Consider the following 9,098-nt stretch of genomic DNA (forward strand, 5'->3'; position numbering starts at 1 on the left):
CAGAGGCCAGTCTGGAGTGGGATTGAGAAGCAGCATGGCCTAGAGGAAAGAACACAGGCCTGGGAGTCAGATGACCTGTGTTCTAATCCTGACTCTGCCAATTGCTTGCTGTATGACCTTGGGCAAGTCACTTAATTTCTCCATGCCTCAGTTTTCCTGTTCTCCTTCATACTTAGCGAGCTTTGGGTGGGACAGGGACTGTGTCCAACCTAATTAACTTGCATCTATCCCAGTGCTTAGAACAGTATTTGATGCATAGTAAGTGCTCAACAAATACCATAAAAAACAACAATTTCCTGACTTCCCTTCTGCCTTGCTGTGTGACTGACCCAGGGCAAGCCCCCTAGCCTCTGTTTCTTTTTTCTCACTGAAAATCTGTAGCAAGTAATAATGACTCTTTCTCTAAGACACAGTGAGCAGGTTGGCTTGAGAGGAGTGAAGCACATGAGCAGGATTGAAGTGGGAGAAGAAAGTGGGTAAGTAGCAGTGAGAGAGTTGATTGAGTACATTAAAGCCAGTGGTTAGGAGTTTCTGCTTGGTGTTGAAGAGAGGATTGGGAGATTGAAAGATTTTGAGGAGCGGGGAAGTGTGTGCAAAATGAAGTTGTAGAAAAATGATCTGAGCATCAGGGTTAAGTATGGAATGGAGATGGAAGAGGCTAAAGACAGGGAGGTCTGTGAACTGATTCATTTGTTCATTCAGTCGTATTTACTGAGCGCTTACTGTGTGCAAAGCACTGTACTAAGTGCTTGGGAGAGTACAATATAACAACAGACACATTCCTGCCCACGACGGGCTCACAGTCTCACTTTTCCTCCTGCTTTCAAGGTATCTCTACTTGGAAATCCTCCCATCACCTCAAACTTAACAGAACTCCTCATCTTCCTACCCAAACCCTGTCCTCCCCCTGACTGTCTCATCACTATAGACAGCACCATCATCTTTACTGTCTCACAATCCTGCGACCTTGGTGTTATTCTTGACTCCCCTCTGCCATTCAACCTGCATATTCAACCCACACACTTATCTCCTCTATTGCCAACATACTCACGGTACGTTGATCTCATCTATCTCACCACCGACCTCTTGCCAAGTACCAACTCTGGCCTGGAACGCCCTTCCTTCTCATATCTGCCAGAAAATTACTTTCCTCACCTTCAAAGACTTATTGAAGCCACATCTCTCTCCTCCAAGAGGCCTTCCCTGATAAGGTCCCTGATTTCCTCTTCTCCCATACCCTTCTGCGTCACTCTTTCTCCCTTTATTCACCACCCTGGTCCCCAGCCCTGGAGCATTTATGTGCATATCTGTAGTTTATTTATTTATATTAATGACTGTCCCTCCCTCTATAATGTATGCTCATTGTGGGCAGGGAATGTATTATGTTGCTGTATTACACTGTCCCAGTTGCTTAGTACAGTGCTCTGTGCACAATACGCTCTCGATTAATATGATTGATTGATTGATGGACCTGGGCTCTAATCTCGGCTCTGCCACTTGTCTGCTGTGTGACCTTGGGTAAGTCACTTTACTTCCTTGTGCCTCGGTTACCTCATCTGTAAAATGGAGATTAAAATTGTGAGCCCTGTGTGGGACAGAGACTGTGTCCAACCTGATTAACCTGAACCTACCCAGAGCTTAGAACAGTTCCTGGCACATAGTAAGTGCTTAACAAATATCATATATCATAAAATCAATGAAGAGCTCCCTGCCAATAGTGAATTGAAGACAGAGGTATACTTCTGTATAATTTAAAAAGATGAGTGAAGAGAAATTCAGCAGTAAGTATGAAAAGACTTCAGGAAGATGAACATTTTCCCCAAATGTCAAGCATTCTTTACATGCTTAGATTGTAAGCCCCTTGAGGGTCAAGGACTATGTCTAATTCCCACCTATGGATACACTACCAGAACAATTGTAGATGGAGAGCAGGGCATTCTGGGAGAGATGTGTCCATGTTTCCAATTGCTTATTACAGTACTCTGCACACCAGAAGCCCTTAATTAATACTACTATTCATTCATTCAATAGTATTTATTGAGTGCTTACTATGTGCAGAACACTGTACTAAGCGCTTGGAATGTACAAATCGGTAACAGATAGAGACCATCCCTGCCCTTTCACTACCACAAGACAACGACAACAACAACAACTAGCATGGCAAAGTGGATAGAGCATGGACCTGGGAGTCAGAAGGTCAGGGGTTCTAATCCAGGCTCTGACACTTGTCTGCTGTGTGGCCTTGAGCAAGTCACTTCCTTCTCTGTGCCTCACTTATCTATAAAATGGGAATTAAGACTGTGAGCCCCCCCGTGGGACAGGGGCTGTGTCCAACCTAATTTGCTTGTATCCACCACAGCTTTAGAACAGTGCCTGACACATAGTAAGTGCTTAACAAGTACCACTTGCTTGTCTTATGCCCTCGAGTCATTTCCGACCCATAGGGACACCATGGACACATCTCTCTCAGAACACCCCGCTCTCCATCTGCAATCATTCTGGTAATGTATCCATAGAGTTTTCTTGGTAAAAATATGGAAGTGGTTTACTATTGCCTCTTTCCATGCAGTAAACTTGAGTCTCCACCCTTGACTCTCTCCCATGCTGCTGCTGCCCAGCATGGGCAAATTTTGACTTGTAGCAGATTGCCTTCCACTCGCTAGCCACTGGCCAAGCTAGGAATGGAATGGGTACGCCTCTGCTTGACTCTCCCTCCCATAGCCGAGACTGGTAGAATACTGAAAGTTCTCCAGGTGTGACCCTGGGAGGGGAACAAGTACCAATACATTATTATTATTATTACTACTACTACATACTGTGGGGTTGTTTTCAGAGATAACAATTCAATCCAACTTCAGAGTGTCACAACAAAGATGGGTATAATAATGAGCCATCTGAATGAATAGGTTTTATCTATTTTAATAAAACACCAGACTTGGAATAGATACATTTACAACTTGGTGCCCAGAACTTGCAACAGAAAAGTTATTGAGTCTAAAAGTGATTGCTCAGTATGGCGATCAGTGAGTCCACAGGGTAAATTGACAGTTAGAAATGAGTCATTGAGTAAAAGAAAAGATCAGTCAACAGAGAAAACAGGTGGAGATGGCTTGCCCATGTAAAAATAACTGCCAGTCATGAAAATTAATGAATCAAGTTGCCCAGGTAATTATTCCCCTTGCACCAAATTAAGTAATATTACAAAGATGGGAGCACTGAATTCAAAAAGATCATGGAATAAAAATGAGATCTAAGAGAGAAAGATGGAAATCATGGGTCCCAGAATAATGGCAAGGCATAGCCTCCATGAACTGGGGACAGGAAGTTTGAGAGGTACCCAGATATCTTGAACTCTGAACCCTGAAACAATATGCTTGTTAGGGGGGAAACTAGGCCAATGGACTCATCATCATCAATGATATTGATTGAGTGCTTACTGTGTTCTGACTACTGTGTAAGCGTTTGGGAGAGTACAGTACAACAGAGTTGGTAGATATGCCCACAGTGAGCTTTTAGTCTAGAAGGGGAAGAGTATGGACTTGTGGAAAAAGCATGGGCCTGGGAGTCAGAGGACCTGGGTTCTAATCTCAGCTCATCCAATTGCTCTGCCAATTTCTAGCTATGTAACCTTAGACAAGTCATTTAACTTCTCTGTGCCTCAGTTTCCTCAACTGTAAAATAGAGATTCAATACCTGTTCTCCCTCCCACTTAAGACTCAGGGACAGGGACTGGGTCCAACCTAATTGACTCATACCTACCCCAGTGCTTAGAACAGTGTTTGTAACATAGTAAATGCTTAACATGTACCATCAAACAAAGGGGAAGTATTAATATAAATAAATAATTTATAATATCTAATTTATAGATATATATTTAAGTGTTGAGGGGTTGAGGGAGGGGTATAAAATGCCAAGAAGTAACAGATTCAAGTGCATAGATGATGCAGAAGGGGGAAGGAGCCGGGGAAAAGAGGGAGGAGGAGATGTGATCTTAATAAGGCTTTGAAGATGAGGAATCCTCTGATGGCTCTGAATGAAACCTCTGAATTGGAGGATACTAAGGCACTTAAAGTGGCATTGCACAGAAGATCATGAGAAGTCTAGGCTTGTGGTAGAAGTTACAGTCCCCTGTAACTTCTCACAGCACCTGGAACTTTTGTGAGATGTTTCCTGAAGATCCAGCCTACAGTAGAAATAACTTAGTTTTTACCAAAACTGGGAAGAGCTTTCTTTCGCCAAAAGATCATACTATTTGGAATCCACCTGAAAATAGACCTATAACAATGTTTACCTCTGCCTGAAAGTTAATCTCTTTCGTTAGGGTAGAGATGTACTCATACTGTGAGGAGAACAGCATCGAGAGAGAATAACAAAGGATTTTTCAAATTATTATCAAGATCAGCATCAACAGCATTCATTGAGACCCTACTGTGTGCAGAGCACTGTCTTGAGCGCCTACTGTGAGTAGAACACTGTACTGAGTGATTACTGCATGCAGAGCACTGCACTGGATGACAGTAGGTGCCCAGGACAGTGGCAATTTGAGACCTGGTGACTTGACATGAAAAGCAATCACATTGAAACACAAGGGAAATGCAGTTAAGTGCATTCAATGTAAGGTAGCTAGTGTAGTAATGATATTGATTGGTATTTATGCACCCAGGGCCTCTGGGTGAAATGCAGTGTATTAAGTGCTTGGAAAAGTACAATAGAAGTCTGAGATACCATCCCTGTCAATAAGGAGCTCACATTCTAACAGGAGCAGGGATTGGGGGTGAGAAGGTGGTGGTAGTCAAGACATACGTATATTTACAAATAGAGTAAATCATAGAATAAACAATTTCAATATACATTTATATTCAAGTGCTAAGGATGGGTATAAATGACTCCATGAGTACTAGAAGGCTACTGAGCAGGTAATGCCTCCTGTGATTGTACCAAAGGGCACAATGTTTTGCGAAGGTTGTGAACATAGCAAGCTTTCAGTTGCAAGTCAGAGGAAGGATTAACACCCCAGTGTCGGAATGAACCCAAGAATGTGATGGAAAACCACTGTTACCAGTTATACAGGGACAGAGTCACACTGATGGATTTACTGGTCCGTCATCACAGCTGTCTGTAACCTCTGGGCAAATGTTCTGCTTTAGAAGAAGTGGAACTTATTGTTATTGTCTGGCCTCTATGGTAAATTGTTCCAGCAGCCTTACAAAGATGATATTTACGGAGGTAGGGATGGGTTGATAGAAAGCTGAAACCAAATAAAACTTGAAGTTAAGTAAGGAAAGGAAGTGATTATCTCAGGCATCAGGGAAACCCTGGTTTGGGGGTTTTATTGGGGATTTACTGGGGGTTTATTCTACTGGGCTTTCAGGTGGGAAGAGGGTAGTCCTAGGGGTGATTATGCATAATCATTCTCACTTGCAGAAAAGTGTCTCTCCAAGGTTCTCCCAAAGGCAGGTGGGAATTGCCCCTGTCCTGTTTCTTGGAAGGGTCAATACTGGAGAATGTGGCTTAGGCTCCAGGGGCCCCTGCTTCCTCCACCCTTAGCCCCCTCCCCAGACCCTTCCAAGGCTGGGGGTGAGAGAATGGGGATCAAATGGCCACCAAGACTTTCTCTTCATCTATATCTGAGGCCTAGAAGGTTGTTGCTCTGTGAACAATAATCCCTGTCACATAGACAGGACAGTTGTACCTCATGAATAGAGGATTCTATGGTTTTGACTTCATGGTGTCAAAAGAACTTATTCACAAAAGAGATGAAAATAAATCAAACTCATCAGAATTAGCTAGCCCAGTTCCCTGAGTTAGACTTCAGGGTGTACAACTAGCTTCCCTTTCCCCAACCACTTTCCCTCTTTCAAGTTGTGTTGTGCAATGCCATCTGCCCAGTTCTCTGAGTGAGGCTAAGCAATGCCCAGTTATCCTGGTGGATAGGTTGGCATAATAATAATAATAATAATGCCACAATTAATAACAGTCACAACAATAAAACAACAATAATCATATTCATTATATGATTACTATGTACCAAACATTGTACTAAGCCCTGGGGTAGATTAAAGGAAATCAGGTCAGATACAGTCTCTGTCCCACACGGGCTCCACAGTTTATGCGGAAAGGAGGACAGATATTTCGTCCACATTTTAAGGATGAGGAAACAGAGGCAGAGAGAAGTTAAGTGACTTGCCCAAGGTCACACAGCAGGTAAGTGGCAGATCTGGGATTAGAACCCAGGCCCTCTGGCTCCCAGGCCCATGCTCTGGCATGGTTCCCAGGGAACTTGGTGTTCCTAGCGGCTCGGGAGCCTGTGGGTGTCTGATCTTTGCTGGGGCAGGGGAGGGGGAGTCTTCCAGCCCTTCTTGTTAGTGATCTGTCCCAGTCCCTGCCATGGGGGACCTCAGAGAGGGCCCTGATTCCAGCTGGCTTGTGCTGGAGGTGGAGGGAACCCCCACAACAAGTCAGAGTACCCAGAAACCTGGATAGCTTCAGAGGGGTTTAGCTGTACCACTGATGCCTAAATAAGAGAGCGAGATCACTGTTGCATTGTATTCTCCCAAGTGCTTAGTACAGCATTCTGCACATAGTAAGTGCTGGATAAGCACCATTTATTGATCACCTGTTGATTTCATTACCAGGTTCCCGCCACGTGGCTGGGTCCCAGTTGGGGAGGAGCTGGGGGAGAGATGGCGGGCAGCAGTTCTCCTCTAAGCAATGTATCTTCAGGGGCCTCTATCCAACCGCTCAAGCTCTCATTTCACCCTCTACCTTTCCCTTCCTGCATTGCCCTTGCACTTGGATTAAGCACTTGATATTCACCCCAGCTTCAGGCCCACAGCACTAATGTACAATCTCAAGGGGCTCTCAGTTGGGGCGCGTGGTGCCGGAAGGTACCCAGGACTGGTGGCCTAGGCTATGCCAAATCTTCCAGCAAATCTTCCAGGGACTCAGGGCAGCCTGGCATTACCTCCAGGAAATCCGGCTTTTGATGGCTTCCTTTTCTTTTCCAGTGGGGTTTTAAAATGATTTTCCAGCAGCAGGTTTGGGAGAGAGCTTGGGAGGAGGTTGGCCATTTTCCCAGTTTTCGACTGATCTGCCCCTTGTTTGGGATTGACGCAGCTCTGGATGCCTTTGGTCAGGTATTTTAATTTACAATGCTCAGCTTCCCTTGGCCTTGGTTCCTGCCCCTGTGTCCCATGGGTTAAAGAGAAGGGAATACAGTGCCTCTTGAACAAGTTGGGAGCAGTCAGGGAGTCCTCTGGAGGAACATTCCAGGTCCTGGAGAGCTTGGCACCCTTGAGCAAAAAGGTGTATGTGATGTCATCATGTAATGGTCAATGCCCTGACCTACGCCATCTGACGTCATGAGCATCTCTGTGAATGGTGCATATGAGTACCACCGGCAGCCACCTTATTTGGGCATTTGGGAATCAAGAGTCCTAGCAAAAGATCGACTATAACTGGAAATCACCCTCATTTTCCTTCCTTGTTAGAAATACAGATGCCTTCTAAAAATGGATCCATTTAAGGGATGAAAGCAGCTTTTAAAATGACATTAATCTTTCCTTTCACTTCCTTCAGATCATCTGGGGTGAGTGACAGGGCTGTTAATTGAAGATGGTTAGAATTGATAATGCAGCATTTGCCTCAGGAGTTATGTCTCAGGACATGAATCACAAGGAGACTACACTGATTTTAGTACCTATTCCCTTATTATCTTATCTGGAGCCTCAGAGCCCTTTACAGATGGATGAACCCACTCACACATGTAAAGGCTTGATGGCTAATCTTCACTAAGTGTGTTGTAAGCCAGTGAACCCGCTTCGGGACACCTAAGATAAGTTGGTGGGTTTCACCTCGAGGGATCCTATTGGCATGAATGGGAAGCTTGTATGAAGGTGGGGGCTGGACATTGGTTATAAGGAACTGTTGCCTTATTTCTTGTACTGTTTTGGTTCCTTGTCTTCTCAGCATTTGCTTCCTGATCGACCTCATCCGAGTTTTGGTGATGGAATATGCCAGCTCTCACCAGCTGGGTGAAGTAAGGCCTCTCTCAAACCCTTCTGCTCCCCAGAAATGCTCTTTTCAACATCTCTACATTTTTCATTTTTCTTCCCTATTGCTTGTCCTTAGTTCCCTTACTGAGGAAGGTCAGTGATTTAGACCAGGGCAGTGGGAAAGGATGCTTGAGAAGCAGCGTGGCCTAGTGGATACAGTGCACCTGAGAGTCACAACTTGTCTGCTGTGTGACCTAGTACAAGTCACTTAATTTCACTGCACTTCAGTGACCTCATCAGTAAAATGGGGATGAAGACTGGGAGCCCTAGACTGGGAGCCCCTTGTGGGACATGGATGATGTCCAACCTGATTATCTTGTATCGACCTCAGCGCTTAGTACAGTGCCTGGCAAATGCAGCACTGTGTTGTGGATATAGCATGGGATATAGCATGAGTCAGAAGGTTATGGGTTCTAATCCCAGCTCCACCACTTGTCAGCTGTGTGGCCTTGAGCAAGCCATTTCACTTCTCTGTGCCTCAGTTCCCTAATCTGTAAAATGGGGATTAAGACTGTGAGTCCCATGAGGGACAGGGACTGTGTTCAGCATGATTGGCCTGTATCCACCCCAGGCACTATATGGTGCCTGGCAAATAGTAAGTGCTTAACAAATACCATAACAAAGCCCCCAAAACCTGTTTGTTTTTACTACCTGTAAAATAAGGGAGGTTTGGGAAGGCTGGCAAATGATGTTCAGAGACTGGTATGCCTTTTGCCTATTTGCAAGGCAAGAGTGGGTTGAGTCCTGTGAGGATCAGGACGTTCTCACTGTAACTCCGTCCAGGGAAACTGGAAGCTGGGTAAAGAATGTAGTGTTAGGGCAGATCCCAAACCCATGGTCTCCTCTGAAGTTAATTTTGGATTTCAGTTCCCCCAACTCTGGAGGAGTAACTCACTTCTTAATGGCTGCTATGGCATTACTTTTCCAGGTTGCTTGGAGACTTCATCTTTGTTCTGAGAAGGCAAGTCTTTTACTTGTTCCTTAAAAAAATAGGCCAAGCCCCAGGCAGAAAGGAAAGAGATTCAGAGGGGATGAAAATTTTGG

The 9,098-nt window shown here is 44.7% G+C and overlaps 1 non-coding gene across 1 annotated transcript; it reads right to left on the minus strand.

The window, feature by feature from the left end:
- Positions 1-2,633: 2,633 nt before the first annotated feature.
- On the minus strand, positions 2,634-2,771 carry LOC114807291. The gene has a single exon (XR_003755342.1). It is a non-coding gene; the product is annotated as a small nucleolar RNA SNORA7 (small nucleolar RNA).
- Positions 2,772-9,098: the final 6,327 nt, after the last annotated feature.

The sequence above is a fragment of the Ornithorhynchus anatinus genome, chromosome X1 (genome assembly GCF_004115215.2).
Source record: "Ornithorhynchus anatinus isolate Pmale09 chromosome X1, mOrnAna1.pri.v4, whole genome shotgun sequence".
Taxonomy (NCBI): Eukaryota; Metazoa; Chordata; class Mammalia; order Monotremata; family Ornithorhynchidae; genus Ornithorhynchus; species Ornithorhynchus anatinus.